We start from the raw sequence: 27,943 nt of genomic DNA on the forward strand, positions 1-27,943 counted from the left end.
TGAGTGCTTAATGCCACGTTGCAGGGGTGTGGAGACCTAATGAATTGTGTACATAAAAGGCTTAGTCTACACTGAGTGCAGGGTTAGTGTTCGCAGCCCATGTCATCAGTATCATAATTAATCCATTACAATCATCCTCTATTAATCAGTGTTTTCCTTCTAACGTCTCCAGGAGAGGAAATGTAGTAGTCTAAATGCAAATCTTTGCCAAACTTTCAGTCAATTCAAAACCTTTAAAGCTTTGCTGTCAATAGGACTGTGTGCCTTCTATCCCTAATTCTGCTCCTCCTGACCCAGGACACGGTCTCCACAGCTGATGATCCATGAGACACTGGATTCTTGGTCCCATGGCTCTGTGTGTTCTGGGACTTCTGGGGACTTCAGCACTGTTTTAGGGGCTTTGGGTCCCACCTCTTCATAGCATTGCTGAGATGAGATCTGTGGGTTCACCCTCATTCTTGACTGTATGGTGCATTTTTTCTAGAACCAACACACGCCACAGTGGCAGCACTACTTTGAACACGTGCTGGGGCAGCGTGTGCTTGTCAGTTCTTGGGTTTAAATTTTCTGTTCTAATTTCTATAATGGGGTATATTGACAGATACACTCCATGTAAACAGAAGCTCTGTGGGGTTTTCAGCAACTTCTAAGAGCATAAATATTCCTGAAGCAGCTAATCTTCCTCCCAACAATTGAGGAGCAAGCCGGCAAGTCCTGGGTGCCTGTGGCGGCCAAGCTGTGCAGCCCAGGCTGCTCACCGAGGAACAAGGAGAAAATCTTAAAAACCTACTTCCATGCTGTCTTTCACAGAATCTCAGAAATGAACGTTTTAATATCGAAAGAGGGGTGTTTTTTTTAAAAAAATTTTTATTTTTTTCCTTTTTCAGTTTTATCAGGTAGAATTTTTACAGTTCAACTTCACATACACATATTGCATGTAAATACATGTATAGAGCATACTGCAGTTTTTAGTTTACATATATGTACTAATTATTGTTTCATAAGAACAGATTAGAGCTTTAGATTTTTAAAATTAGTTACCAGAGGAATAAGGACATCTACAAAAGAATAAACAGAATATGGTAATCCAATCACAAAGGACAGTCAGATGTGCTTGCATATATTCAAGAAATCAAAACAATATTTAGTTCATTTGTGGTCTTATTATTATTGCTATTAATTTTAGATTCCCCATAAATGAAGTCATATGGCATTTTTCTTTCTCTTTCCACCCCACTTCACTTAGAATGACAGTCTTCAGGTCCATCCATATTGCTGCAAATGGCATCTTTTATGGCTGAGTAGTATTCCATTGTATATATGTATCACCTCGTCTTTATCCAGTCATGTGCTGATGGACATTTGTGTTGTTTACATGTTCCTTGTTCTATGTCCCTTCTGGCAACAATTACGGATTTTAAATATTTTCCACCTTAAAATCCTTCCTGAAGGAGATGTGGTAACTGGAATCAAAAACAGTTACAGCACAGGGTTGTTTGTGATGGCCTTGGGGGCTTGGTAGAAAGGTTGGCAGAAAGGATTTCAGATTCTGATCAAATGAGTCCTCCTCTTGTAGCCCTGCTGACCGCCTCTCTCACGGCCTGCCCTACAAGTCTGACCAGTCCCTTCTGTGAATCCTACTGTATTGTGCACAAATTTTGTCCAATTGGTGTCATCCAGTAGGGACCTTAAGTGAGGCACCCAAGCTCCTGTGTTGGTTTCTTCCATCAGCCCTTACTTCCTTGGGAGCCAGGACTGTCTCATTGCCCCAAGGATCCCTAATGCCTAGTGAGATGCATGATAAAGCTGGTACTTAATGAGCACATGGGTCAAATGGAAAAACCTGATCAAAAAAAGGCCGTCATTTTTCAGACATGCCTACTTGAGCACATAGGGTAAAATGACATGTCTTCTTGGATTTGCTGTCAAATACTTCAACAAAGGACAAATAAAAGAACAAAGGTCTGAATAAAGGAAATATGGAAAAGTTTGTGAATTCCTTAATCTGGGTGATTGGCTTATTGTACTATACTTACTCATGTATACTTAAGTTAGTTTATAATTTTACTGTCATTAGCTGAATAGCAAGTATTAATACGTATTAATTGAAATCCTTAGAACTGAACAAACTTACCCCACACAAAATCCTTAATATCCTAGTAGTTTGTCTTTCAGAAATCTTTTCCCACAAAGACAGGAAAAAAGGGAAATGCAGATCCGTGCAGTATTTCCACGTTGTCAAAAGACCAAAGGCCGATACAAAAGAAGAGATTGTAAAAAATATAAAGAGGCTGAAATCAATGTCCGGAAAACCTAGCTAACAATCCTAAATGGCCCAACTTAACTAACCTCAGCACTGCTGCATCAAGAATGGGGCAAGTAGCACCTAGTGGATTTTTTTTAATAAATAAATAATAATCCAGTTCCTACCACAGGCAATTATGATAAGACTGAGTATAATTTCTAACACCAACTAGTGTACAAATCATAATTTCTACTTGATTCAAACTGCTTCTTCTATAAAATTTGAATCTTTTTATTCTTAAGACAGATTTGTGGCCTATGACCAAGTGATAAAATTTTCAACTGGCTTGTATTAAAAAAGGTTCACCATAGTGAGAGTTTATTACATCAAGTATTCCTTTTTGGGAAACCCATGTGCCTTGTCACTCTCTTTCATAAGATTTCCTGTGGAAAATTCAATCCTTCATTCAGGAAAAGGCTGAGCAATATATCTCATGGGAAAACCTTCATAAACTGCAACACAAGAAAATGAAAATGACAGTGAGCAGCCCGTGAAGCCGGCAGACACGCAGCGCACGGCTGTGTTCCCGCCTCGAATTTCTGTAACCAGCAGGGAAAATGTGCATTTCAAGAAATAGACATAAACAATTTTCAGGACCTGAGCACACAATTTCCCTTTCAGGGTTTAGTGGGCTTCCATTTAATTCTATGAGAAATGTTTAAAACAACAGAACAACAGCTGAGATAGGGTTTAAAGTAACTTTTATGTCTTAGTGAAAATAAAGCCAACTGATAGTTATCATTTTTACTTTATTTGATCTCACTCTCTTACTTTACCTCCCCAACCTCCTCCAGAAAATGATTGTGAACATCCCCTCCTGTGTCAGAAGGCTAAGTAGAAAGTACCAATCAAATGGAGGTGTGCTTTGTTGTTTTATTTTTCAAAACAAACAAGTTTCATTCATGTGATTTAATAATTTACATCAGAAACAAAGTCTACTCAATAAATGGTAGCCAACACATGTCATCATAGCTGCTCATCAGGTTTGGCCCCACGTTACACACTTTTACATGGACATGTGCCATGTGCTGTCATGGGAAATGGTGAGTGGGGACAGGGCCTCTGCTCTCACAGGGCACACAGCCTGGTGGGGGAGGTGGTGTTCAATCATTTCCCTTTTTTTTTTAATATACTTACAAATTATGGGAAATGCTATTTAAAAAGAACAAAATAAGTCAATGAAAGTGAAAAATACAAGGACAGTATTTAGGCTGAAGGAAGACAGGGAACCTCTTTGAAGAGCTGACACTCCACTGAGACCCAAAGGACAACTCCGGTGCTGCAGGTGAAGGGCAGGGACACATTGATAAGGGGCTGATATCCAGAATATACCAAAATCTCTTTAAACTCAACAAGAAGGATGAACAACCTGATTAAAAAATGAGCAAAATTCCTGACACAGACCTCATCAAAGAAAAAATCTAGATGCCAAAGAAATCTATGGAAAGGTGCTCCACAGCATCTGTCATCAAGGGGATGCAGACTGAAACAGCGAGGTACCACTGCACACCTGTCAGAACTGCCAAAACGCAGAACGCTGACAGCACCGAATGCTGGTGAGGATGTGGAGCATAAGGAATTCTCATGCATTGCTGGTGGGAATGTAAAATGGCCCAGATACTTTGGAAGACGGTCTGGCAATTTTTTACAAAACTAAACGTACTCCTAACACATGATCCGGCAACTGTGCTCCTTGGTGTTTACTCGATGAAATGGAAACTTATGTCCACACACAAAACTGCATACAGATGTTAATAGCAGCTTTATTCATAATCACCAGAACTCAGAAGCAACTAAGCTGTTCTTCAGTAGGTGAATGGATTAACTGTGGTCCAGCCAGAAAATGGACTATTATTTGGTGCTAAAATGAAATGAGTTATCAAGGCATGGAAAGACATGGAGGAACCTTAAATGCATATTACTAAGTGAAAGAAGCCAATCTGGGAAGGTTCCGCAACTGTCTGATTCCAACTGTATGGTGTTCTGGGAAAGGGAAAACCACAGAGACTAAAAGATCAGTGGCTGTCAGAGGCTAGAGGGGAAGGAGCAATGAATGAGGTGCAGCACGGAGCATTTTAAGGTCACTAAGACAGACTACTCTGTATGATGCTGTGACGGTGGATACATGTCATTGCACATCTGTCCAAACCCACAGAGTGCACACCACCAAGTGTAAATCCTAGTGTCAAGTCTGGGCTCTGGGTGATGATGACGTGTCAGTGCAGGTTCACCCAGTGTCGCAAATGCATGCTCTGTTGAAGGCGTCAATAATGAGGAGGCTGTGGGGACAAACTGCAGTTCATACACTGAATCCAGCCCCAGACACCGCTGTTAATAAAGCTCTGTGGGTGTGTGGAATGTCCGGATGCTCTGGCGTCTGAACAGCAGAGCTGAGCAGCTGCACCAGAGATCAGGAGGTTTGCAGACCCTGAAATACTTACTCCCAAGCCCTTGACAGAAAAAGTCTGCTGAGCCCTATTCTAAACGAATCAGAATTCACCCTGATGAGACAGGACAGCAGGGCCCAAACCAGGCATGGTTAATGGGACTGAAGCAATGTTTTAGTTCCAACACCTTTGCTGAAGTCCTGCAGATCCAGCGGCAGACTGTAGCCAGGAAGCGTCTGCAGAAGGAGTCGGTAGCAGGCCTTCGCGCCAGGCTCCGTAATGCCGGGGGCCACGCGCTGCACGGGGGCCACCCGCTTGAAGAAGGCGGACTTGCGGTGGAAGCCGATCAAATCATAGAGCTCGGAGAGGATGCTGCACTGCTGAATTCTCTCCTAGGAATGCTGAAGCACAGGGAAAAAAGCAACAAGCATCTGAACGAAACATGTAATAAAAAAAAGACCCGTAAAAAATTTTCCCTTAAAACAGAGACCCAACGATACAGGAAGGAAGAGGAAGGCTGACTTCATGCACTGATGGGACCGGATGCAGAAATGCAGGGAAGCAGCGCTGTGCAGATGCTCCAGACCCACTCTGGGCCCCACCTTTCCGCGTTCCGCCTCTCCTTTTACTAGAAAGGTCCGTATTCCCTGAAACAGAGGAATCTGCTACCTAAACATGGGACACAGAGAAGGGAAATAGGAAAAGGACGGGAAAGTAAAGGAACAACAGTTCATCTACACCCTAGGGTTTGGGCGGGACTTTCACCAAACACACAACCTCTCAAAGCACAGAGCACACAGTGAGAGGCTGACAGAGTGACTGCGACTTCTGCTCCTTAAACACCAGCTACCTGCCAGCACACGCTGTGCCCGTTACTGAATCATTACAATCATTTCAGAAACTATTACTACCCCGGCTCACAGGCAAGGAAATCTGAATCTCGGGGAGGATTTATTATCATCCTGGACAAATTCCCATGGCCCAGAAGTGTCAGAGCCTCCGGCAGACCATGGACTAAAATGCTCCTCATCACCACGGGCCCTGAGCCCAGGCTGAGGCCACGTTAGGTCTACACGGGCCCAGAGCATGAGTCTGTGGGACAGGGAGTGGTCCCATTTGAAGTGCCAGGCCAAGGCCCTCAGGAACATATGTAATGAAACCAAATACCCAAACTCATTTCCAACGCACTTCCCTGTCCGGTAGGACTGCTCGGCACATCTGGCTTATCACCTGTGCACAGGCTGTGCAAGGGGCCCAGACAGTGACGTCACGTCCCCATGGAAGTGGCTCAGAGACCGCTTCATCACAGGACAGACTCTCCCGAGTTCCAACGTTAACTCTCCATTCCATTTCCAACTGGAAAGTAAGTTTAGACTTGTTTTCCTCTCCAGAAACAAAGACAGTGGTAACATCAGCGGGAAACTCAAGACTGAGGAAGAGTCTCCTGGACATTTGGAAGGATAGGCTGGGGAGGGAACAGAGATAGGGATCAGAAAGACCCGTGTTCCAGTCCAAAGTCTGCACATCACTCGCTTTGACAGTTTCCTTATTAATACAGGTGATAAAATCTAATTATGATTGTTTTGAAAACTAAAAGAAATAACGTATGCCACTAGCATAGGTGTAAAATCCTCCATGAGTGTTCCAGAAATGGACGTGACCATGGTTAGATACTGTCTGCCAAGTCTTGTGTGCTAAGCTCACATCAGCCAGCCAGAGATGTGCCAGAGAATGCCTCAACAGCCAGCAGCCTTCTCCAACTTGGAAACTCACAGTGTCCGAAGAACAGGCAGTGGTGGATGCTTTGGGACACTGTGGAGGTAGCACTCCAGTGATGACTTTAAAAAGCTGGGGAGAATTTAGGGGACCATACAGTTCAAATACAGTAAACTCATTCCATGTCTACAAATATTCATCTGTAGCCATGATGATTCAGAGAGGAAATACATATTCAAACGTACATCATTTTCCCACATAAGTGCATCAAAACAATTTGGAAAGAATGTAACTTTCTTCTCTAGATCACACAGTGGGGATTACAAGGTTTGTACTGACAGCACTACGTGTAAATCATATGCAAACGTAACTGGGTCCATTATCAGTCATCATCATTTGAAGGGAAGGATGGAAAAGAACAAAGCCAAGCTAATACGCTCCGGTATTTTGTTGGGTTACTATGTCACAGAGGAGACGGACAGGTCATCAAGGAACCACTCTGCCGTGATCACGGAGCCAGGGAACGGGATGGGCGGCAAGATGTATGGTGCAGCCGTAGCTGTGCCCGCCCTTCTAGGCAGGTACCCAGTCACTTTGACAAAATGTCAAAAGTGTATGCCCACGTCCTCATCACCTGTCATGCATTAAAGAGAAATGGAAACCTATAAACGGCCAATAACCTCGGTGGGTACACCGTCCAAAGAGCAACGTCACAGTTTGACAACTGGCCATCCCGGTTCCCTGGGCTTCATTCTTGGAGAACCTTAAAAACCACTCCTCTGTCCTCAAGAAGTGCTGCCTACTTGTCCTATCTTTGGCTCAGGGATACAGCACGTTCACGTGGACTTTAATGTCTGCACAGATTTGACTGTCTTTCTCCAGGTTCACTTGTCCATTCTGAAGAGGCCTGAGTTAAGTCCAAACTCCATAAGATCAATTCCCTCCAGTGACAACTCAACGAGCCTGCAATTACAAACCAACTGAACAGGACTGTCCTCAGCTAAAAATGTCACCCGCCCTTCACTGCTTTCTTAATCTCCTCTCCTGGCTAATTGCAACAGACTAAAACCACCCTCCACCAAGTTCCCTAACTATGTCAAATAGAAAGTAAGGTCCATAAAAGAGGTGACAACTCCATAGTCACCTCTGAATTCCTAGCATATGTTAATGTCAATAAGTAGAACTATGATTATGGCTTCTTTCCTTTAAAACCTTTCTGGTTATTTAAATGAGACCATGGAAGGGAGGAGTTTGGGTTCAGTATCTTGATCCAGTAGACTCTGGAGACATTTTTCGGAATGGCTGTCCACTGATTCATTCAAAACACAACTTCTCTTTCCGGGAGGAGCTGTGATTTTCTGCCAGGAGCTTGTTGTCACTCTCATGCCAGAACAGATTTAAACTAAATACATACATTGGATATGTTATTTTTCCCCGCTTCCAAAAAATTTAACTTTCCTTACTTCCTTGCCTTGAGGAATGCTTTTTTACTTTTCATTCTAATTCACCCTTTTATAAAGCAGGATTCTCAGGATGTGCTTGGCCTTACATAAGAACAGCCATCCAACTCCCAGTGTGAGAGGCCTTGGGCTCATCTCCTGACCTCCTGTCAAGGCAACTGAAACTCAGTTCAGGAGCCAACTGGCCCCCCAGGGCTTCTAAGGCTCGCGTATCTCCCAGAATCCCTGCTTTCTGGTTTGACATGTCTTCTGAGGATTTCCCCTCACTTACTTCACAATTAGATGTGCAGCTTGAAAGATGAGGAAGGAAGGTCTTATTTCTTAATCAGCATTTTAAGGAACTTATGTAATGAAGGTTTTCAAGACTTTCTAGAACCCTCCATTGCCAAGGCAGAAAACACAATAGATATTTTCTAAATTTAGCTATCATGTGCAATTTTTCTTTGCTTTTGTTTTCTTAACTGCTAACAGACATTTTTTAATTAAAAAATAAAATAAGGCCCCAAATAGGATAGAACATTGAAGAGGAAACAAAATTAAAGGGCAAAGACAGAAAAATGATAAGTACTCTACAAAGTTAATAGAAAACATACACTATGGATCAGATCAGCAATTCTCAGTAACAACTAATTGAAAACTGACTATGAGGTAAAATGTCTCTCCTGTCAGGAGACGGCCAACAGAAAGCAGAATTAAATCAACAAACTAAAATTCTAAGTCTGGCGAAGTAGAGAAGTCTACCAGCTAAATGTGTTTTCTTCTGGAAGAGAGGGAGACTCATAAGATCTTTTCTGTGGAGCCTGAGCCCATGGGAGGACGGTGAAGTGAGCTCTGTAAGTACCCAATTAGCAAAGTGAGTGATGAATAAAGAGACGTGAGCTTTGATGACAGAGATGATACTACTATTCACTTGTCCTTTAAGTATATCTTCACGTTCAATGATCAATACCTCGGCGTCCTCAGGGATTGAGATTATAGGAAAATGCACAGCCCGGGCCTAGACCTCCTCTGTGATTGTGGCACTGCACTTAGATGTTTCAAGGGCACCTCCAACTCCACCTGCAAAGAGCTGACTTCATGGTGCTCCTCCCAAGGCCGTCCTGCCCAGGGCCCCTTGTCGGGGTCAAGGTCTGTCTGCCTCTCCCAGCTCAGTCCCATCACTCACAGATGTGACTGGACCCCTCCTTCAGGGCCCAATTTCCTCAGTCAACGAGTCCCACCACCCACACCTCACCTACCAGGTTCTCACTGGCACTCCCTCAGCACTGACTCTGTGCTGGGGACCACACTGCACACTATGAACACGTTATCTCACTGGATCTCCACAGCAGTCCTGGGAAGTCGGTATATCACTGTTTCAATTAATAAGATAAATTGTTTCACTTCCTTGAGTGTGTCATCCAAAGTGACACGGCTACTGAGACACAAACATGGTACTGAAAATCACTTGAAAATTGAACACTGCTACACCTCAAAAACACCCTACTCTGACTTATCACATCACCTCCTGCCGAGCCTTCTAAATGTTTCTAAGCATTCTACAAGACAAAAGTGATCTACGAGAGCACCCTTCTCCCCTACTTAAAATCTGACAATGACGTTCCACTTCCCTTAGGAGAAAGCCCCACCGGGCCTGAGCAAAGCCCAACAGCCCGGCATCCGCGTTCCCTGCGCGGCCGCGCCGCCTCACCCACCACGCAGCGCTACACGTGCCGTGTCCAGGACAGGGATGCTGACTCCCTACAACCCGGGGATCGTCTCAATCGAACAATGATCACCCTCTTCAGTGGTCACCCTATTCATTGCTGACTCTCAGAAAAATATTTTCTCCGGGTGAATCAATATCTTTTTCCTTACAACTTCCCATCATTGATAATGAGCTCCCCCCAAAAGAGAGAAGACCTAATCCTCAGTCTCCTTATCTGCAATGTATGAATAACAAGGAAATATGAGAGGTTTTAAGTGAAATAATATTGATATGAAGCTGAGGGACAATTCCCAACATACAGTAAGCACTCAATATGTGCTTACTTAATATTAATAAAATAGATTCCATTCCAGCAACCTTAAATCAATGTTTTATGGCTTTGTCCAAAAGACTACTGACAAACTATTGGACGAACCCCTTTGAGCAGATCCGCCCAAGCGTACTGGGATAGGTAAGCCTTGACTCCAGTAACAGCTGCAGCCAACCAGCACTACGGGGCAGGGGCAGTTTGCTCAAACTCTTACATGTTGTTTGAGCATTTAGTTGTAGTTATTGAATAAAGACAGGTATTATATAGTCAAAGCTCCTGAAACATAAATCTTCAAAGATTGATTCAAATTAGGTTTCAAGTACAACACTCTCACTAGAAATTATTTGAAAATTATTGTCTTAGCTCCTCTGCACATCAAAAGGTCATGTTCTTAATGTATCTGACTATATACACTGAGAGGATTGTTTAAAAGAAATTAAGATGAAGCCATAATGAATAAGCTTTCATTATAATCTGCACAAAGCCCCACCCAAGGGTCTCACTTCTCACTTCCACATAGGAGTTCAGGTAGCTTAACCTGGGTCTTGGTTTCTTATGACACGGGGGTGGGAAGAATTGTGGATAGATTTATGTAGCAAATATAAATCTAGGGTATTTGCTGTGTAGGAATCCTAGAAATAAATAAATTGATATATAGTCCCACCCTTAGGAAGCTCAGCCTTTCAAATTACAACAGCATAAAAAATGAAATGAGAGATACATTTAAGAAAATTTTACAAGATTTTCACATTGAACATTTTGAAGTATCACCAAAAAAATAATTAAAAGATCTACATATATGGAAGGCATCCCATGTTCATGGAATGGTAGACAATATTGTTAAAAATGTTAAGACTCCCGAAAGTGATCTACAAATTAAATGGAGTCCCTATCAAAATTCCAGCTGACTTCTTTGCAAAAATTGAAAAACTGATGCCAAAATTCATATGGAAGTGCAAGGGGCCCAGGACAGCCAAAACAATCTTGAAAAAGAAGAGCAAATTTGGAGGACTCACTCAAAGGTTACTACAAATCTATAGTACTCAAGTCATTATGGTACTGGCATAAGTTTGAATGCAAAAATCTATGAGACACAATAAAAAATCCAGGGGGGAAACTTACATTTACAGTCATTTTTCCAGAAATGTGCCAACAACACTCCATTGAAAGAATAGTCTATTCAACAAATGGTGCAGAGACACCTGGGTATCTGAAGGCAAAAGAATGATTCTGGAATCTGGACCCCCGTATTTTATATAACAAATAAAATATTAATTCAAAATGGATCACAGACAGAAACGTAAAAACTAAATGTATAAATTTTCTAAAAGAAGACATAGTTTAAATCTTTGTGGTCCTAGGATAGGCTATGGCTTCCTAGATACAATACCAAGAGCACAAGTGAAAAACAAGAAAGATAAGATGGACTTCATCAAAATTAAAACCATTTGTTACAAAGGACATCATCAAGAAAGTGAAATGAAAGGGGAAGGGGGTAGCTCAAGTGATAGAGTGCGTGCTTAGCAAGAAAAATAAAATGAATAAATCTAATTACCTCCCCTAGAAAGAAATTGTTTTAATGTTTAAAAAGAGTAAAGTGAAACGACAATCTGCTGAATAGGAGAAAAATTTTGCAGAGCATATATCTAATAAGAGACTAGTATCCAGGATATAAAACAAATGCTTACAACTGACCAATACAAAGAAAATCGACCCAATTTTTAAATATGCCAAGTATTTAAATAGATACACAATTGGCCAATAAGCATATGAAAAGGTGCTCAGCATCACTTGCGAAATCAAAATCAAAATGATATCTGATTTTACACTCACTAGGATGGTTATAATCAAAACATGGACAATAACAAGTGTCGGTCAGGAGGCAGAGAAATGGGAAACCTCAATATGCAGCCGTTGGAAAGGAGCAATGGTGCAGCTTCTTTGGAAAAGCCTGGTGTTTCCTCAAAAGGTTAGAAATATATGGCTCAGCAATTCCACTCCTACATATAGAGTCATCCCTCAGTATCCTCGGGGGGTTCGTTTCAGGAACCCCCCACCCTGGATACCATAATCCAAGGATGTTCGAGTCCCTTTACAACCAGCCATCTGGATCCATGAAGTGGAAACTACAGATATGGCGGGCCAACTGTACAGCCAACAGAATGAAAACATATTCTCACAAAAACTTACACATCAATATTCATGGCAGTATCATTCAGAGTAGCCAAAGGTTACAAACAATATCCATCCATCAATGAATGGGTAAACAAAATTACCAAGAATAGGCCCACAAATTTTTGGTCATTGAATCTTTGACAAAGGAGGTGAGAACATACAATGGAGTAAAGACAGCCTCTTCAGCAAATGATGTAGGGAAAACTGGACAGCTGCATGTAAATGAATGAAGTTAGACTACTCCCTCACAGCATACACAAAAATGAATTCAAAATGGCTTAAAGACTTAAACATGTAGTCAAGACACTATGAACCTCTTAGAAGAAAACATAGGCAAAACATCTGACATACATCTCAACAATGTTTTCCTAGAGCAGTCTACTCAAGCAATAGAAATACAAGCAAAAATATACAAGTGGGATTTAATTAAACTTGCAAGCTTTAGCACAGAAAAGGAAACAATAAGCAAAACAAAAAGACAATCTATGGAATGGGAGAAAATAGTTGCAATAAATGAGACTGACAAGGGCTTAATTCCCAGAATATGTAAACAGCTTTTACACTTCATAAGAAAGAAAAACAAACAATTCAATCCAAAAATGGTCAGAAGTCCTAAAGAAACATTTCTCCAATTAAGACATACAATTGACCAAGAGGCACATGAAAAAATGCTCAATATCATTATCAGAGAAATGCAAATCAAAACTGCAATCAAGTATCAACTCTCACTAGTCAGAATAGCCATCATTCAGAAGTTCACAGACAGTAAATGCTGGAGAGGCTGCGGGGAATTGGGAACCCTCCTACACTGTGGTGGGAATGAAGTTTGGTGGAGCCATTGTGGAAAACAGTATAGAGGTTCCTCAAAAGACTAAAAATTGACCTCTCATATGACCCAGCAATCTCACTCCTGGGCGTATATCCAGAAGGATCCGTAATTCAAAAAGACACCTACACCCCAACTTTCAGAGCAGCACTATTTACAATAGCAAGACATGGAAACAACCTAAATGTCCACTGACAGATGACTGGATAAAGAGTTTGTAGTGTATTTGTACAATAGATTACTATTCACCCATAAAAAAATAATAAAATAATGCCATTTGCAGCAACATGAATGGACCTGGAGAATGTCATTCTAAGTGAAGTAAGCCCGAAAGAGAAAGAAAAATACCATATGAGATCGCTCACATGTGGAATCTAAAACAAACAAACAAACAAAAAACAAAAAACAAAAAATAAAGCAAAGAAACAAAAAGATAAACTTATCTACAGAACAGAAACAGACACAGAGACATAGAAACCAAACTATGGTTACCAGAGAGGAGAGGGTGTGGGAAGGAATATATTGGGAGTTCAAGATTTGCAGATACAGAGTATGTATAGAATAAACAGCAAGTTTATACTGTATAGCACAGGAGAATATATTTATTATCTTATAGTAACTTATGTTTAAAAAGAATATGAAAATGAATACAGGTATGTTCTTCTTTAACTGAAGTGTTGTGCTGTACAAAAGAAACTGACACATTATAAACTGACTAGACTTCAATAAAAATGTTTTTAAATAGACCAAAAACGAAAAAAAAGAAAAAGGATATTATCAAACTAAAAGAATAAAGTACTGATTCAGGCTACAACATGGATGAACTTTCAAACTTTATGCTAAAATAAGCCAGACACAAAAGGCCAAATAGTGCCCTTTAAGGTGAACTGTATCTGAGTGTTTATTGTACAATTCCTGTAAATTTTCCGGAGGTTTGAAATCTATCAATATCAAAAAAATTTTTATTCATTAAAATCATAAAACGCTTCCTCACAGGAGGGCTTTAATTATTAAATGCAAAAATGCATGTAAAGCTCTTGAAACAACACTGCACGTCCACACACAGTCACTGCTTTCACTGCCACACAGAGGTTGGTACCAGCGCTGATGAGAGCTACCTCCACTCGCTCTCCTGCATACAGGAGTGAGTGCCTGAGCTCTAACAGGCAGTGTGAGCGTGAACCTGGGTCAGACACAGCCACATCCCAGACTCTGCGTTACCCAACTTTCTTATACAAACTGCAACATATAATGTAAACACGCTACAGGGATGTATCTTACAACGCAGGGAATACAGCCAATGTTTTACAGTAACTATAAATGGAGCATCTATTGTACACCTGAAATATATCATATTTTAAATCAGCTATATCTTTGTAAAAAATTAAAAAATAATTTAAAAATGTTATCACTTTAATATTCAATTCAGTTTTTAAGTAACTACTAAACAGCTTAGAATGTATAAAAGCATTTAAGTATGCTGTTTGTTTACATATTTATTTACTTTTAGCCTCCTGCTAAAAGAGAAATTAAACAATTTTTTCAAACACAGCTTAACAACCATAACAACAAAAAGGCAAAACTGAGAGTGAAGAGAAAATGGAGATTCAATACTTAAATGAAACCAGGGGGAGGTAAAGTCATAAAAATGGATTCCATGAAGTCAGGGCAAGTGTTAAAGGCCGACTAGAAATTCAGGTGTAAGATTCTTGACAGATAAAGCAAAAAGAAAAAGATGATGGGGAGGGCGGTACAGCGTGTGCTTAGCGTGCACAGGGTCCTGGGTTCGAACACTAGGGCCTCCACTAACAGATAAATACACCTAATTACCTACCCCCCCAAAGAGCCCCAAAGAAAAGAAAAAGACAAATTTCTTTCCCAAATAATCCTGATATTAAATTTGGATTAAATACTTAAAAAAAAAAAAAAAAACAGAAAAGATGAGTGACACTGTGAAGGAAAAGCCCAGCTGGGCTAACAAGCTAAGTCACAAATCTAAGTGTGATAAGTGTCCGTTTACTGATGTAAGTTTTGCTGGGCTAACTCGTAAATCCGATGTCAACAATTGTCAGTAATGTGATCTGTTCCAAATTGATAAGCTTCAGTGTACTGAATCCTTGCTTTTTGTTGTTGGAGCCTTATTGGCTAATAGCCCCATACTTGTAATTAAACCTATAAAACCTCACGTGCAGGTCTTGGAGGTGCTCAGAGCTTCGGAACAGAAGCCCCTCTGAGCCCGCCGGGGTAATAAATCTCAGTAATCCAACCCTCTGTGTGGTGCTTGTTTCTTGGCTGGCCTGTTGTTTCCAAAACAACACAAGCGACGATGCCCGTGAGATAGTTCTGCAGTGGGTGCTGGCAGGTCCCCATGTCTCACGTGGGAAAATCTGAAACATCCTTCTCACCACTCAGAGTCATCATAAGCCCACACCTCACCTCCCGCTGTTAAATGCAGGAGCACAGGCAGGGCCCGGCCTTTGTTCTCTCTGTGTCATCACAGTGAGATAGGATGGAAGGGGGCAGAGCACATCCATTCAAGGAAGGCCACAACAATTAACATCATAATGGTGAAGGATTCAACCCCCAATAGGCCTTGAGGCACAGGATGAAGAGATTTAACTTCTAGCAGATCTTGAGCTTCATTATGCACCCACTGTAATAGTAACATGGTGAATAACATGCCCCAGGCACCATGGCAGTCCCAAGGCTAGCCACAAAAGGTCAAAGTGTGGGAAATGGTCAACTCTCTGGGAATACAAGCCCCTTGCCCTAAGGCTGATCCTTCTACTTATTAGCATATGAAACCACCAAGCCCAAGAAAAAAGAGCAACAAAACACCACCTCGGGGTCACCACTCTCTCTCCCTCTTCAGAGAAGGCCCACACTATGTGGAGTGTGTACCTACTTTTAATCTGAGCATCAAACCCCCACAACTCGTGAAGTTTCTCTTGCCTTTCAATGTATCTCTCTGAATAAATATACCTTTACTCAACACTGGCTTGCTCTTGAATTCTTTACTGCATGAAGCCAAGGAACAAAATCTGGTGGGGCACATCCCAGGGGCTCATCCAAAGCCTGAGACACAGCCCTTCTCATGCGTCACGTTTTTTTTTTTCTTGTATCAACAGGACTGGGTTGTGAAGGGAGCTCTGAGGCCCCAGCTAAGGGACAGAAGCAGCCCCCAGGGCTCGAATTGGCGGGCAGCCTCTTCCCCAGCAGGGGCCCTGGGGTCTGCCCAGTTCTGTGTGTTTCCCTGTTGTGCTGACTCCCCAGCCTGACAGCGTTCTCCCTAGGCCTGACCCCACAAAACCCTTCTCTCCAAAATACAAGCACATCATGTCACAGTCCTCTTGTTCAACCAGGAAATGTTCAACCCACTGTTTCCCTCTCCATTAAAGTACCTAACTGTCCTCCCTCCCATCCCACCACTTCTTTCTTTGTGACAACTCTGCACTCCCCACCCACCATCCTGAACGCAGGTGCCTTGCTGGCTGGGACCGAGATGTTTCAGTCTCACACATCCTGCGTCCATTCACTTTCCCCTTGTTACCTTATAAAAGCCTTTCCTGAGTCACCCACGAATCTGATACTGAACATCACAAAGTGCTGAGTTTGCAGTCACTGTGTGCATACCTCCCAGGTTTTGAGTAGGTTTCCTTCACAAGATCTTCATTAAGGAGCTGCATCAAGAAGTTTAAAGAGTCTTTTCTTACATCTGAGCTGAGGAGCCTGCAAAAAATTTAAATGGCTTTGAAGAGAGGGTTAACCAGGGACAGAGGGTTCGCAGGTCCTATTCAACAGTGTCATGAGGCAAAATGTTCTTCAAAGGCTCAGAGTGGCTTCTGAACGTGGAGTCAGCAAGGAGGAGGTGACAGGCAGTGAGTAGGGTGGGTGACACTGGGTGCGCTTCCCCAGCTGGGGAAGAATTGGATTTTGTTCTAGTTTTCCAAACAATTTCTTACTACCTTTTTCACCTATTGTCACATACCATTTCCTACGAATTAAGAATATCAATGTCAGTCATTTGGGCCACTTGGGAGAAGCAACACGATGCCATTCACAGGGCTGGGACATGACAGCCACACCAGTCTAGGTTGATAGACCAGTGGGAGTATTTCCAAGGTGATCACGGGCATGCAGCAAACTCCCCAGCTTCAATGACCTCATCTCAAAGGTGGGGCCAATAAAACTACCAAGAAAAGTGCGTGATGATTATTGCCGACAACTGTTTACTAGGTAATTGCCCGTGACAGCTGCAGCTTAATGGGTAATGAGTATGATAACAAGGCCCTGTCTACCTGGCCACAAGCTCCCTGCCTTCCTGCCTTGGTGCAGCAGCAGAGTTTGTTTAGCCGATATGAACGCCCCCAGAGCAGCACTGATGGGAAAGCTCGCAGCTCTGCACTGCGAGGTGTGTTCCTTTCCTTCTCAGTGCTGATCACAGTTTGCTGTCATCTGTTTTTATGTTTATCCCTTTTATAACTGCCTCCCCCCGGAGTTTTTGCTCAAGCAGCGCAGGGCCAGTGTGTCTTGCGGCCTGCCAGATATTCTGGGCTGGGAAACAGCTGACCCCACATCTGGCTCTATTGCTGAACGGAGAGGGCAGAAGGCCCTGGGGCACATGCTGAACCGAGGCCACTGCACCCAAAATTATGATCTGACTTTGGGCAAATTACAGTCTTCTTTACCCTAAGATTCCTCATCTGTCCATGAAAATAAATGCCCATGGCACACAGAGTTACAAGGATTAAAGGAAATCACCAAATTCATAACCTAGCCAAGGGGCTACCAGTGCGTCCTCAACAGACAAATGCTGCCTTTACGGCTCTGACACACGAGAAGTGGGGCGGCCGCACACAGTGAACACTGCTAAATGCCAGTGTGTTAAGTGCTTCATGTGTGCTACAATACTCTTCAGAACTTACAACAATCCCAGGAAGAAACGAATAATATCATGCCCATTTCACAGATTCACCAACAGGTTAAGAGAGGTTACATTCTAGTCCAAGGCCCTATGGTGAGGAAATGGCGATTTAAACCGGATTCTGGGCCCAGGCCTTGTCTCCAACTCTCTCCCAGCCACCTGATCACTTGCCTATGAATTCCACCTGTCCAATACCTAAGTGTGCAGTCGGCCAGCTCTTAAATGCAATGTGTGCCACCGTTTGTCAATGTTGGTTAATTACCATAAACTGTTCTCAGAAACCACTACAGAAAAGAAAGGTGGACTTAAGGAATTCTGTATTGCGTTCTCCTGTAATGTGCAGAAACCCTTCCCTTAACCACCAAATCCAAACGTATGCTTCCTCCATGTTTATGTTTGCACACGGCTTATTAAAGTAGAAGGTACCTGCAGTAATTCCATCTCGGCTGCTTTCCAAGGTTGCAGATTATCCATAATCATTCCGTGAATGAAAATACTACAATGTGAATGAAAATACTGCAACCATGTCAGTAAGCAAAGAATGCTGAAACCAAGTCATTAGCGGCTGCTGCCACCCCCCAGCGAGGAAAGGCCTGCAGCCCAGCCGCTGCAGCAACTCACAATGGTGCCCTCTGAGCAGACTCAGAATAAGAAAGGACAGGATACTGGCCCTAGATAGCTAGGTGCTTGTCTAAAGAATGAATTCAGTGAGTCCAAAATATTTTCTTCCTCCCATATATAGAAAAGCACTAAATTATTGAACTTGAGATACCTGGCTTTCTTTAGATAACAAGCAATCTTTTATTGTTCCAACAACCTTGTCTTTGTTGTAAAGCTCCTATATATCCTAGCTCATCCCAAACCTCTTGGGAGCAGTCCCTCAGAGAGATCTGAGAGGCTGTCATCCGGCTCGAGTCCTCCCGCAAATAAAACATAACTCTTAAATTTTAGGTGGCACATGTATTTCAGTCAACTGTTTTGGACACCATGAAGGGACCCAGAGCAGACTTTCTCCACCTGAACTCTCCGAGTAACTGGGGCCTTTGTACCAGCAGTGGCCCTTTGTGACCATCCGCCTCCTCGGGGAGTCCAGATGAATTTGGGTGAGTCTCTCCTGTTTCTCGGATCTCATATATTGGTTGATAATCCTGAGTTTTATTTGGCGGTGTTTCCAGGTACCTGGCCCTCCAGTTGAAGGAGACTGGGGGGAATTACCCACCCAGTGGAGACATACTGGGTGGGACCTCGTTGAAAGGTAACGGGAAATACCCACATTGAAGAGACGTCAGAAGTGGGCTGGTGGAAACCTATTAGGAAAATACTCACCCAGTGGAGACGTCCTGAGTGGGTCCAAGTTGAAAACACTGGGTTCAGGACTGAGTGGTTAGGTAAGAGGCTGGTCTAATGTTTTCCTCAATTTGGTTACATCCATTGAATTTTTCAGGATAAAAGTAAAACTCTTACGAGGAACCTTTCAACTCCAAAAATGGGACCATCCTCCTGGCTGGTAACAGCTTTCTCGGGTGACAGAGAATCTTGCAGGAGTGGTAGAGACAAAGACTTCATGCCATAGAGTTGTCCCTGCGGGAAATCTTACTAGCAAATTTATTCTGAGTACCCGACCTTACAATGGGGAATAGAACTTTCAAAAAAAATAAAAAAAAAAAGAAAAGAAAAGAAAAAGAAATGACAGATTGCCAGCCTCCAATTAATACCCCAGCCAGGTTTATGTACATACAAAACTTACAACATTAATTGGGAATTAGAAAAGAAAATCTCAATCTGAAAGTAAATAATCAGGCCTGATAGAAACATTTTTTGGAATTCTGAACTTATAAAAACAAAATCCACTTTAGGGGGAACTTGAATTTCTCTTCCTGTGTCCTTGAAATGTAAACGTTTTATCTTTCTCTGGGTCTTTTAAGTGTGTTTATGTATGTATATGTATGTTTACTTTCTTTTTAAAGGAAACCTTGGACTCTGCCATACAAAAGGTACAAGTATTGCGTACATATGGTGGCCACGTAAATAAATTGGATTCTAAGCAATTCTTTGTTTGTACCAATTTTCAGATATTTTGCCATCTTAAACTTTGTTGCATCAGCCTGGACCACAAAGGCCTTTAGCTTTTGGAGAGTAAAGCTTTGAATTTTATTTAGGCAACACCCCCACTCTCATGTGGAAAAGCCTCTTCATCTTATTCATTTAAAATCACTATATATATATATATATATAAATTGATGGCCATATGATGTATCCTTTAATTTGGAAAAGCTTTTAAATTTGTGAAAGTTGAAAGAGATCTCATGATAAACAGCTGTTTAATTGGTACCTATAAAAATCAAGTTTAAAGATAGAAAAATATATCTAATTGTTAACCTAAGAACTTAGTTAAAAAAAAAACTGTTTTGAAAAGCTACATTTGTGTTTTTCCTTTCCAATAAATGGTTCTAGAGATGTTAATAAAAACTTAGAATAATTATTGGTAATTAAGTTGAATAACTGGAAAAAGGATTGTAAAAATGTCAGAAAAAATAAGATAAGGGCTTATCCCAAATGGATAAATATTTTTATATGGTTATTTTGAATGAGATAAATAAAATGGACATTTTTGGAATAGATACAAGGTTTTGATACTACACTAGTAAAGTTAAAAAAAGGGCCAAAGAGATCACCTACTGTCCCCCAACATTAAAGTTCAAACAAGTCCATTTTATTTGCCACAGTTTAAAATATATGTATATATAGACTGATATACTTGATTAATGATTGGGACAACAGACCAATTAATCAAATTAAAAATTGAGTAGGACCTAAGCACTTTGGCTGAAACTTGGGCATCCTAGAGACTTTTCTATAAAATTAGATACAATGAACAACAACAACAAAAAGTTTCTGGCAATCCTTCTAGAAATAAAAATTATTGATTAAACCTAATAAATATAAAAATTAAAGGTATAAGATTTAAAAAATTTGAGATAAATATTTATAAAATTGTTATATTTAAATGGTCTTTATATAAACCTTTTGCTTAATTATGTTGTGGGATAGATCTGTTTCAATGGAAAAACGCTTCCCCTTCTTGGTATTATAAGGCTGGGCACATATCTGTCCCTCAGAAAATATTAATTGAACAAAGTAAAGGAAACCAATAGAGTTACATGAGCCATCCAATATAACGTAGAACTAAAAACTAATATACAGTGGCTAATAAAAAAAATATAATAAGAGGTTTACCCTGGGTTTAACTTATAACTCAAGGAAAAGAGACATCACTAAATACCTTATGCAAGCTTTGGAAGACATGATAAAGTAAACCTTAAAGTTTTAAAACATTGAATTCTTTGTTTACAGCTCTCCTGATTGATAAAAAAAATGCCAATTAAGGAGATACAATTGGTTCTGGGTGACAGAGCAGTTCTCTGGGGAACTGGAAGCGTGTGTCTTTGTCTTGCAGACCAGAAATGTAAATACAGAAACAGTGACCTAGGACTGAGCCTAGTTAGCTCAATGAGATAAAACTTAGGGCCAAGAAATTTTTGGCATTTTAGAACTCAGAACTCTGACGGGTCCTTCAGACTTTGTCAAGAAATCTTAAATATCTGTTTCATAAATAGTAAGCCTTAGTGATTTGAGCAAGCAAATTCAGCCTACTAGAACTATTATTATACCTATATTATAATTAACTTTTAAAGTGAAGCTATGAGATCTCTAGCTTTTGTCTGTTTATAAACCTGCGTACACATTACAGATGTGAGATATTTATACAGCTAAAAAAAAAAAATCAAAGTCAAAGATCTCTGCTTAATTGACGTAAAAAATAAGAGCTTACAAATTAAGTATTTTTAAAATAAAAACTGAACAAATTGACTTTCAGCATCACGTGAACTGGAAAAATTCAATATTAAGATAATATTTGATATTGTTTAGTTTAAGTTTGTTCTAATTAATATAGACATCTTTAAAGTCATCAATATTAAGTATAATACCTTTACTGTACCTAGGTTTAATGAAAGTCAAATAAGATTCTGTTATATCTGGTGAAGATTTGTCAAGAAAAAAATAACAGTAATGTGGTGTGGTAAAATTTTAAGTAAATTAAATGCAAATGAGATGAGAGCTTTGGGTAAATTTTTAAAATATATTTTTAAAATGTATGCTTAACATAATCTCTAAATGTTTGGTATCTTTAAATTCTAGAGTTGTGCTAAATTAAGTTAAATGATAGGATTTTATTTAATAGCTATGCCATTTTCAGATAAAATAAGATTGAAATATGAATTACTTAACATTTAACTTACTCTTACAGAGAAACTAAAGGTGTTTAGATATATTAATAAATGGTTGGTGCCACCCTGAAATAGACTCTATTTTTAAGGGAATGATCTCAGTATCCTAGGAAAGTAAGATAAATGTGTAAAGGAAGATATAAGAATGGAATTATATTTTGTTAATGAAAAATAGTGACTTTGTCCTGAAGCTGGTTATTTCTGAATGGAAGAGAAAATAAGGGACACATTAATATGAGAATAGAAAGCTGTGGAAGGCTTGTGGAAGAGGTACCCTAAGGAAAGAGTTTCGTACGTTGTCGGAATTGGCTAAATTTCGAATCAACTTGGGCAAAGTAAATGAATCTTAGAAGTAAGTTGGTACAAGACTAGATTTGGTTTTCTCGCTGTTAAGAGGAAACATGTTTTTTGAAATGTTAATCCACCTTCAGCAACAGATTGTAAACCTTCTTATACCACTTAACTGATCTGTTCTGCCTTTACCTTTGACGTATTTTCTTGTTAATGAATAAGTACTGCTTTACAGTGACCTATATGTTTATCTGACCAAGTGTTCTGAAATCTTTTAAAAAGATCCCCAGATATCAATTTCTAATTAAAGTTCTTTTAATCTCCAGTTAAGTTTGGGAAGTTACAGATGGCCCCTGAAACATCCCAAAGAGAGATTTTAAAAGAGTAAGTTTCAATTGGCGTGTTAAATAACATGATATTGTCAAATGAATAATAAATCTTCTAAGGTTATATTGTATGAGAAAATATTATTAATATAGATATTGTAGAAATTATATGGACTCCCTAAAATTCTGGTATATCTGAAATGTTACCAGTGATAATTCTGGGTATAGTGACCAGGTTTCTTTATCGATTATAGTGTAACGGTGTTTAACCATGATTTTAAATCTTTTGTCATTTATAGACAGTTAATGGTTGTCTTCTGATGGTTTTGCAAAATGCTTGCTCTTCAAGGAGATTTACTGATTTCTAATAAATTTCAAACTATAGCAGTGAACTAAACTGGGTAAGAAATTTTAAATTTCCAATGAAAACTGTGATTAAAAGAATTAGTTACAAGGGACTGAGTAAACTGGTGAATATGTTTATAAATTTTGATTTTGTTTAAAATACTACTGGCTTTTAACCTGTTTCCCAGACATAAAGAATCTCTTCTCTTTAAGCTAGCTATGATTCACAGCAATTTGATAAATTATACCTATGTAATCAGACTTGGAACAGTTATCTTTTCTCTCTATCTGATCCCTCAATAGACTAAAAACTCTTAGGTCCCCAGTGGCTCTATCAGACAAATGAGGAAGATCATCTCCTAACAGATATAGGAATCTCAAGGTATTTTAAGGATTTTAAAGAGAAAAGAATTTACCTAAATTTGTAAGGCAGAAATCCATGACAAGCCGTTGACGGGGCTTTCCAGGCCTTAGCAAATCTTATTAACATTCTACCATGGGACTCCTTATTAAAAGTTCCAACACAGCCAATTTAAAAAAGCCTATATGATCAAATAATCAGACTTGACTTGTAAAGAAATTAATCTTGATTTGGCTTTGAGAAAAATGAGGGTAATTTTAGAGAGAAAAAATCTTATATTTTACTGGATATTAAGTTCTAGTTTTGTTAATTGAAGTCTATATTTACTAAGACACTTCCCAGATCATTCCTTGCTTTTATGTCATATTGCTGTACAGTTTAATTTAATTATGAAAAGGATACTCTAGGTTTGTTTCCGAAGCTCAGTAATCTATCCTTGTGTAAATTTCCAATGCTCCATGACCTAAGCCAGGGGATTATACATACTGGAACATGCATGACTTAAAGAACTGTCTCCAACCTGAATGGAAAGACCTTTTATCAAGTACTCTTAACTAGACCATACACACAAAAGCTGAAGGAAACGGAATTTCGGATTCATTTCCTATCAGAAACAGCCCCTTCAGTTCACTGGCCTATAGAGCACTTGCTCACCTGAAAACAATGCCAAAATGGTGAAAAAGCTACCAGGCCAGGATGAGAAGAAGACGACATCTGAGCTCGACAGCTGACCCAAGACAACGGACCAGGCTTGTATACCAATTACTTTGACAATTTCTCCTACCTTTGATTATGAACTACTCCAATTGTTAAGTTTATGGTAAATTACCTATGTCTAGTACTTCTGTGTTACCTTGGTGGGTTTCCCTACTCCAAGGCTCTAACTAGATAGCCCTCAGAAACGTTATTCTAAAAATAATTTATAGTTCTGTTTAGGCCACTGTTGATCTTACAACGTGGGAGAACTCACCTGGCCAATTAATACCTGCTCGGAGCCTGACCATAAATATGAACTTTCTCATAAGATCACTCAAACTCAATCAGAAATACAAGCAAAATTTTAACCCAAATATACAACTTCTCTACTATTAAATTCTTACTCGTTACTTAAAAACGTTACTAGCTATATTAGTTATATGATCTCTATTTTATTAAATTGTTGTCTGTTACATTTCCCAACGTGTAACTAGGCCTACAAGATTGATGATGGCTAAACATCCTGAAGAAATAGATAAAATTTTTAACCCTGCATAAAATAAATGTAATAGTGTGATTCTAGGTATGGGAATGAGCAACGAAGGGCAAACATTTCCTGGATCATAATAGAATAGTAAGACAGGCGATCCAGAAAACTTTTAGTATCAACAGGCCCTGATAAAAAAACCTAACACCTTGAATGGCAGCTCAGAAAATTCTTCACCTGAAATAGGAATGAGCCATCCTAGCACCGTGGGACAAAATTGGTCATGAAATGTCTCTCAAAATATAGGTCGAATTTAGGACCAAGGGGGAGCACTGTGAATGAAAATACTACAATGTGAGTGAAAATACTGCAACCATGTCAGTAAACAAAGAATGCTGAGACCAAGCCCTCAGCAGCTGCTGCCACACCCCAGCGAGGATATGCCTGAAACCCAGCCTTTCAGCCACTCACAGTGGTGCCCTCTGAGCAGACTCAGAATAAGAAAGGACAGGATACTGTCCCTAGATAGCTAGGTGCTTGCCAAAGGAATGAATTCAATAACCCATATGTTTGCTTCATCCCATACATAGAAAAGCACTAAATACTTGAACTTGAGATATCTGGCTTTCTTTAGATAACAAGCAATCTTTTATTGTTCCAAGTACCTGGTCTTTGTTGTAAAGCTCCTATTTATCCAAGCTCCTCCCCTACCTCTTGGGAGCAGTCCCTCAGAGATCTGAGAGGCTGTCATCCAGGCTCGAGGCCTCCCGCCAAATAAAACATAACTCTTAAATTTTAGGCTGAACGATTATTTCAATGAAGTCCCAGAATAGACACAACTCATCAATTCTGTAATGGAACACACTGAGTCAGGAACCAAAAGCATGTTCTAGTCCCGAAAAACTACGGTTTCCTCTTTCTTCCTGTCATTATACAATCCCACCAGAACTCATTAATTTGCTGTCTGCACGCTTGGCAACCAAACTCAGAGAAGATTCAACTTAACAGAGCTCCATGCTGGGGAGAACCCCCCGCAGAAGCACAGCGGTTGGCCTGCCCTCCCGCACGCTCTGCTGACCCCTAGTGTCCTCCGTGGAGACCAGGCCAACAGAACTGCTCCAAACAGCTACAAAGTCCCACAGATTAAATAAAAGCATTTTATTTTATACTATATGTTATGTATATACTCATCTTTGAAAACAGCTTTGCCAGAAGCCCAAATATTCAACATTAATCTGCAAAGGCAAATCCGGTCCCCAAGGGAAAACAAGTTTTAAGATGATGCTATGGCCTCCAAAGTCCTCTCCAGGACCATCAACCAAACTGCCTGCAGGCCTGCAGCTGCAAGCGGCTACATGTCTGCTTTTAAAGCAACCCCTTCCTGCCCTCGGGCACTACAATATCCCTCTACGCCCTCCCTTCTCAGGGTAAGAGCAGCTGCTGCAGAACCTTGCAGGGCAGCACTGACAGGACTGGACTAAAGGATCAGAGCTAAACTAAGCCTTCTGATGACACGAGCTGTGTCACTTTACAGATGAAGATATATATAGAGAGGGTTGGGGTGATATTGCTCAAAGTCACACAGCTAATAAGTGGCAAAGTCCATACCTCTGCTCCTCCCTCTGGCGTGATGCCCCAGCTGGGACGCCCACAGGGTTCTCTCGTGCCTGCCTGACCAGTCCTTTACTGTCACTCATAACCCACAACACGGTCTGACCCTAGCCTGCTTTTTCAGCATCTTTTCCTTCCAATCTCGCAGGAACAAGGCTGCTTGGGCCACTTTATGACTTCCGGCTTCCCAAAACCTCCATGCTCAGGCTGGTCTTGCCTGTGCATCCTTCCCCCTGCTCAGAGGCACTTCTTCCCCTGCAGGAGGACTTTTCCACTCTCCGCAGGGACACCCCCTCAGGGGAGCCCTCTTCTTGCCCTCAGAAAGGCAGGTGTCCCAGGCCACATCCCGAGCTGCCCCATTAGGTCTGCGGGTGCTCAGGTCTGCTAGTCAGACCAGCAGCCTCAGAGCCAGGAATTATGCCCAGGTCACCCTGCAAACCTACTGCCCGCCTCACAGCCCCCAGCCAGCAGGCCACCTGGAAGTCACAGCAAGTGCCCCACCCAATCCAGAAGTCTCTTCATTTGCCAGCACCGCTGATGACTTGTCTCCAACCTTTGGTCAGTTTTGCAAAAAAAAGCACCTTCCACAGTGAACAGGGGGTTTTCGCTTCTGCTCCCATCCTTACTGCAAATGTCAAGGGAAACCAAAAGGCCTTTTCTCAACACTTTTCTGATGACACCCTTCCACCCACTATACTCATATGCTCAAGAAAATTGGGTCCACGTGATTTTGTTTCCCTTACGCTAAGTGGCTCAAAACACTTTGTGATTTTTTTTTTCCTTTTTTGAGGGTATTTGTACTCAGTTTCTCGGCTTTAATCGGTTTTCGTCTCTCTCTTCAGTATCCCAAGCAGTTACCACTTCTTAGCCCCTTCAGCAGCCTCCCTCCCAACATCTAGTCTAGGAAATCAGCTGTGATGAGGGGCCTGGAGGCAGTCACAGAAGAAGCAACTAAGGGACAGAGAGGCGACATAGTTTGCCCAAGGTGATCAGCCTCAACCCCCAACAGTGTGTTTCACGTCCCTCTGTTTAACACTTATGCTAAACAAGCTAACTTTTTGTAGATTATGGTTATAAACAGATGAGGTATCAAAATACATACAAGGACACACATCAACTCTAAGATGTTCATTAACTTCACTATTTTGTTTCTATTTTTTTATTTCTATTAAAAAATAATTAAGAACCTCTGCAGTCAATATAGAAAAATGTTACTGGGTTTTAATCCAGAATATAGAGGTGTTGTGTGTCATTACTCATACTTATTTGTATGTTCACAAGACAAAATGATTTGAAGGTCTCTCTCCCCTCCTCCTACTCAGTACCTGCTCTCACCTGATCTCCCAGTCCACACATCTAACAGCCTTTCACTTCACCCACAGCTGAACTCATCAGTTTTCCCCCAGAGCTCCCTCTGCAGCTTTCCCTCCTCAGAGCACAGCAGGACCATCACTTACCTCATTAATCCACCCAGAAACCTGGGCCTTCCTCCATCCTACCTTCACAGACAGCATTCATCCTTTCATTTTTACCATCTAAACATGCCTTCAATCTGTTCGCTTTTACCCACTGACCGTCCCACCGCTCAAGTGGAAGCCACCAACACTGCACACCTGGACTCATGAGTCTCCCAAGTGTCCCCACAGCCGCTCTCACGTACTTGAGACAAAAGGGATTGTGTCACTCCCGCGGTTTTAGGACTCTTTTCAAACCCACTCTTCTTAGA

The 27,943-nt window shown here is 40.9% G+C and overlaps 1 long non-coding RNA gene across 4 annotated transcripts in view; it reads right to left on the reverse strand.

Moving 5' to 3' along the window:
• Window positions 1-4,048: 4,048 nt before the first annotated feature.
• Window positions 4,049-27,943, reverse strand: part of LOC141578216 (uncharacterized) — a 114,877-nt gene continuing 90,982 nt past the window's right edge. For 2 of the 4 annotated variants that reach the window (XR_012508352.1, XR_012508346.1), the window contains 2 exons: window positions 16,521-16,616; window positions 4,049-5,093 (listed from right to left, as the gene is read on the reverse strand). This is a non-coding gene — a long non-coding RNA (uncharacterized LOC141578216). Of the gene's footprint in view, window positions 5,094-6,019; window positions 6,158-16,520; window positions 16,617-27,943 lie in introns of those variants that run through there. The other 2 variants (XR_012508353.1, XR_012508347.1) reach the window with 1 other exon arrangement.

The sequence above is a fragment of the Camelus bactrianus genome, chromosome 7 (genome assembly GCF_048773025.1).
Source record: "Camelus bactrianus isolate YW-2024 breed Bactrian camel chromosome 7, ASM4877302v1, whole genome shotgun sequence".
In the NCBI taxonomy this organism is placed as follows: Eukaryota; Metazoa; Chordata; class Mammalia; order Artiodactyla; family Camelidae; genus Camelus; species Camelus bactrianus.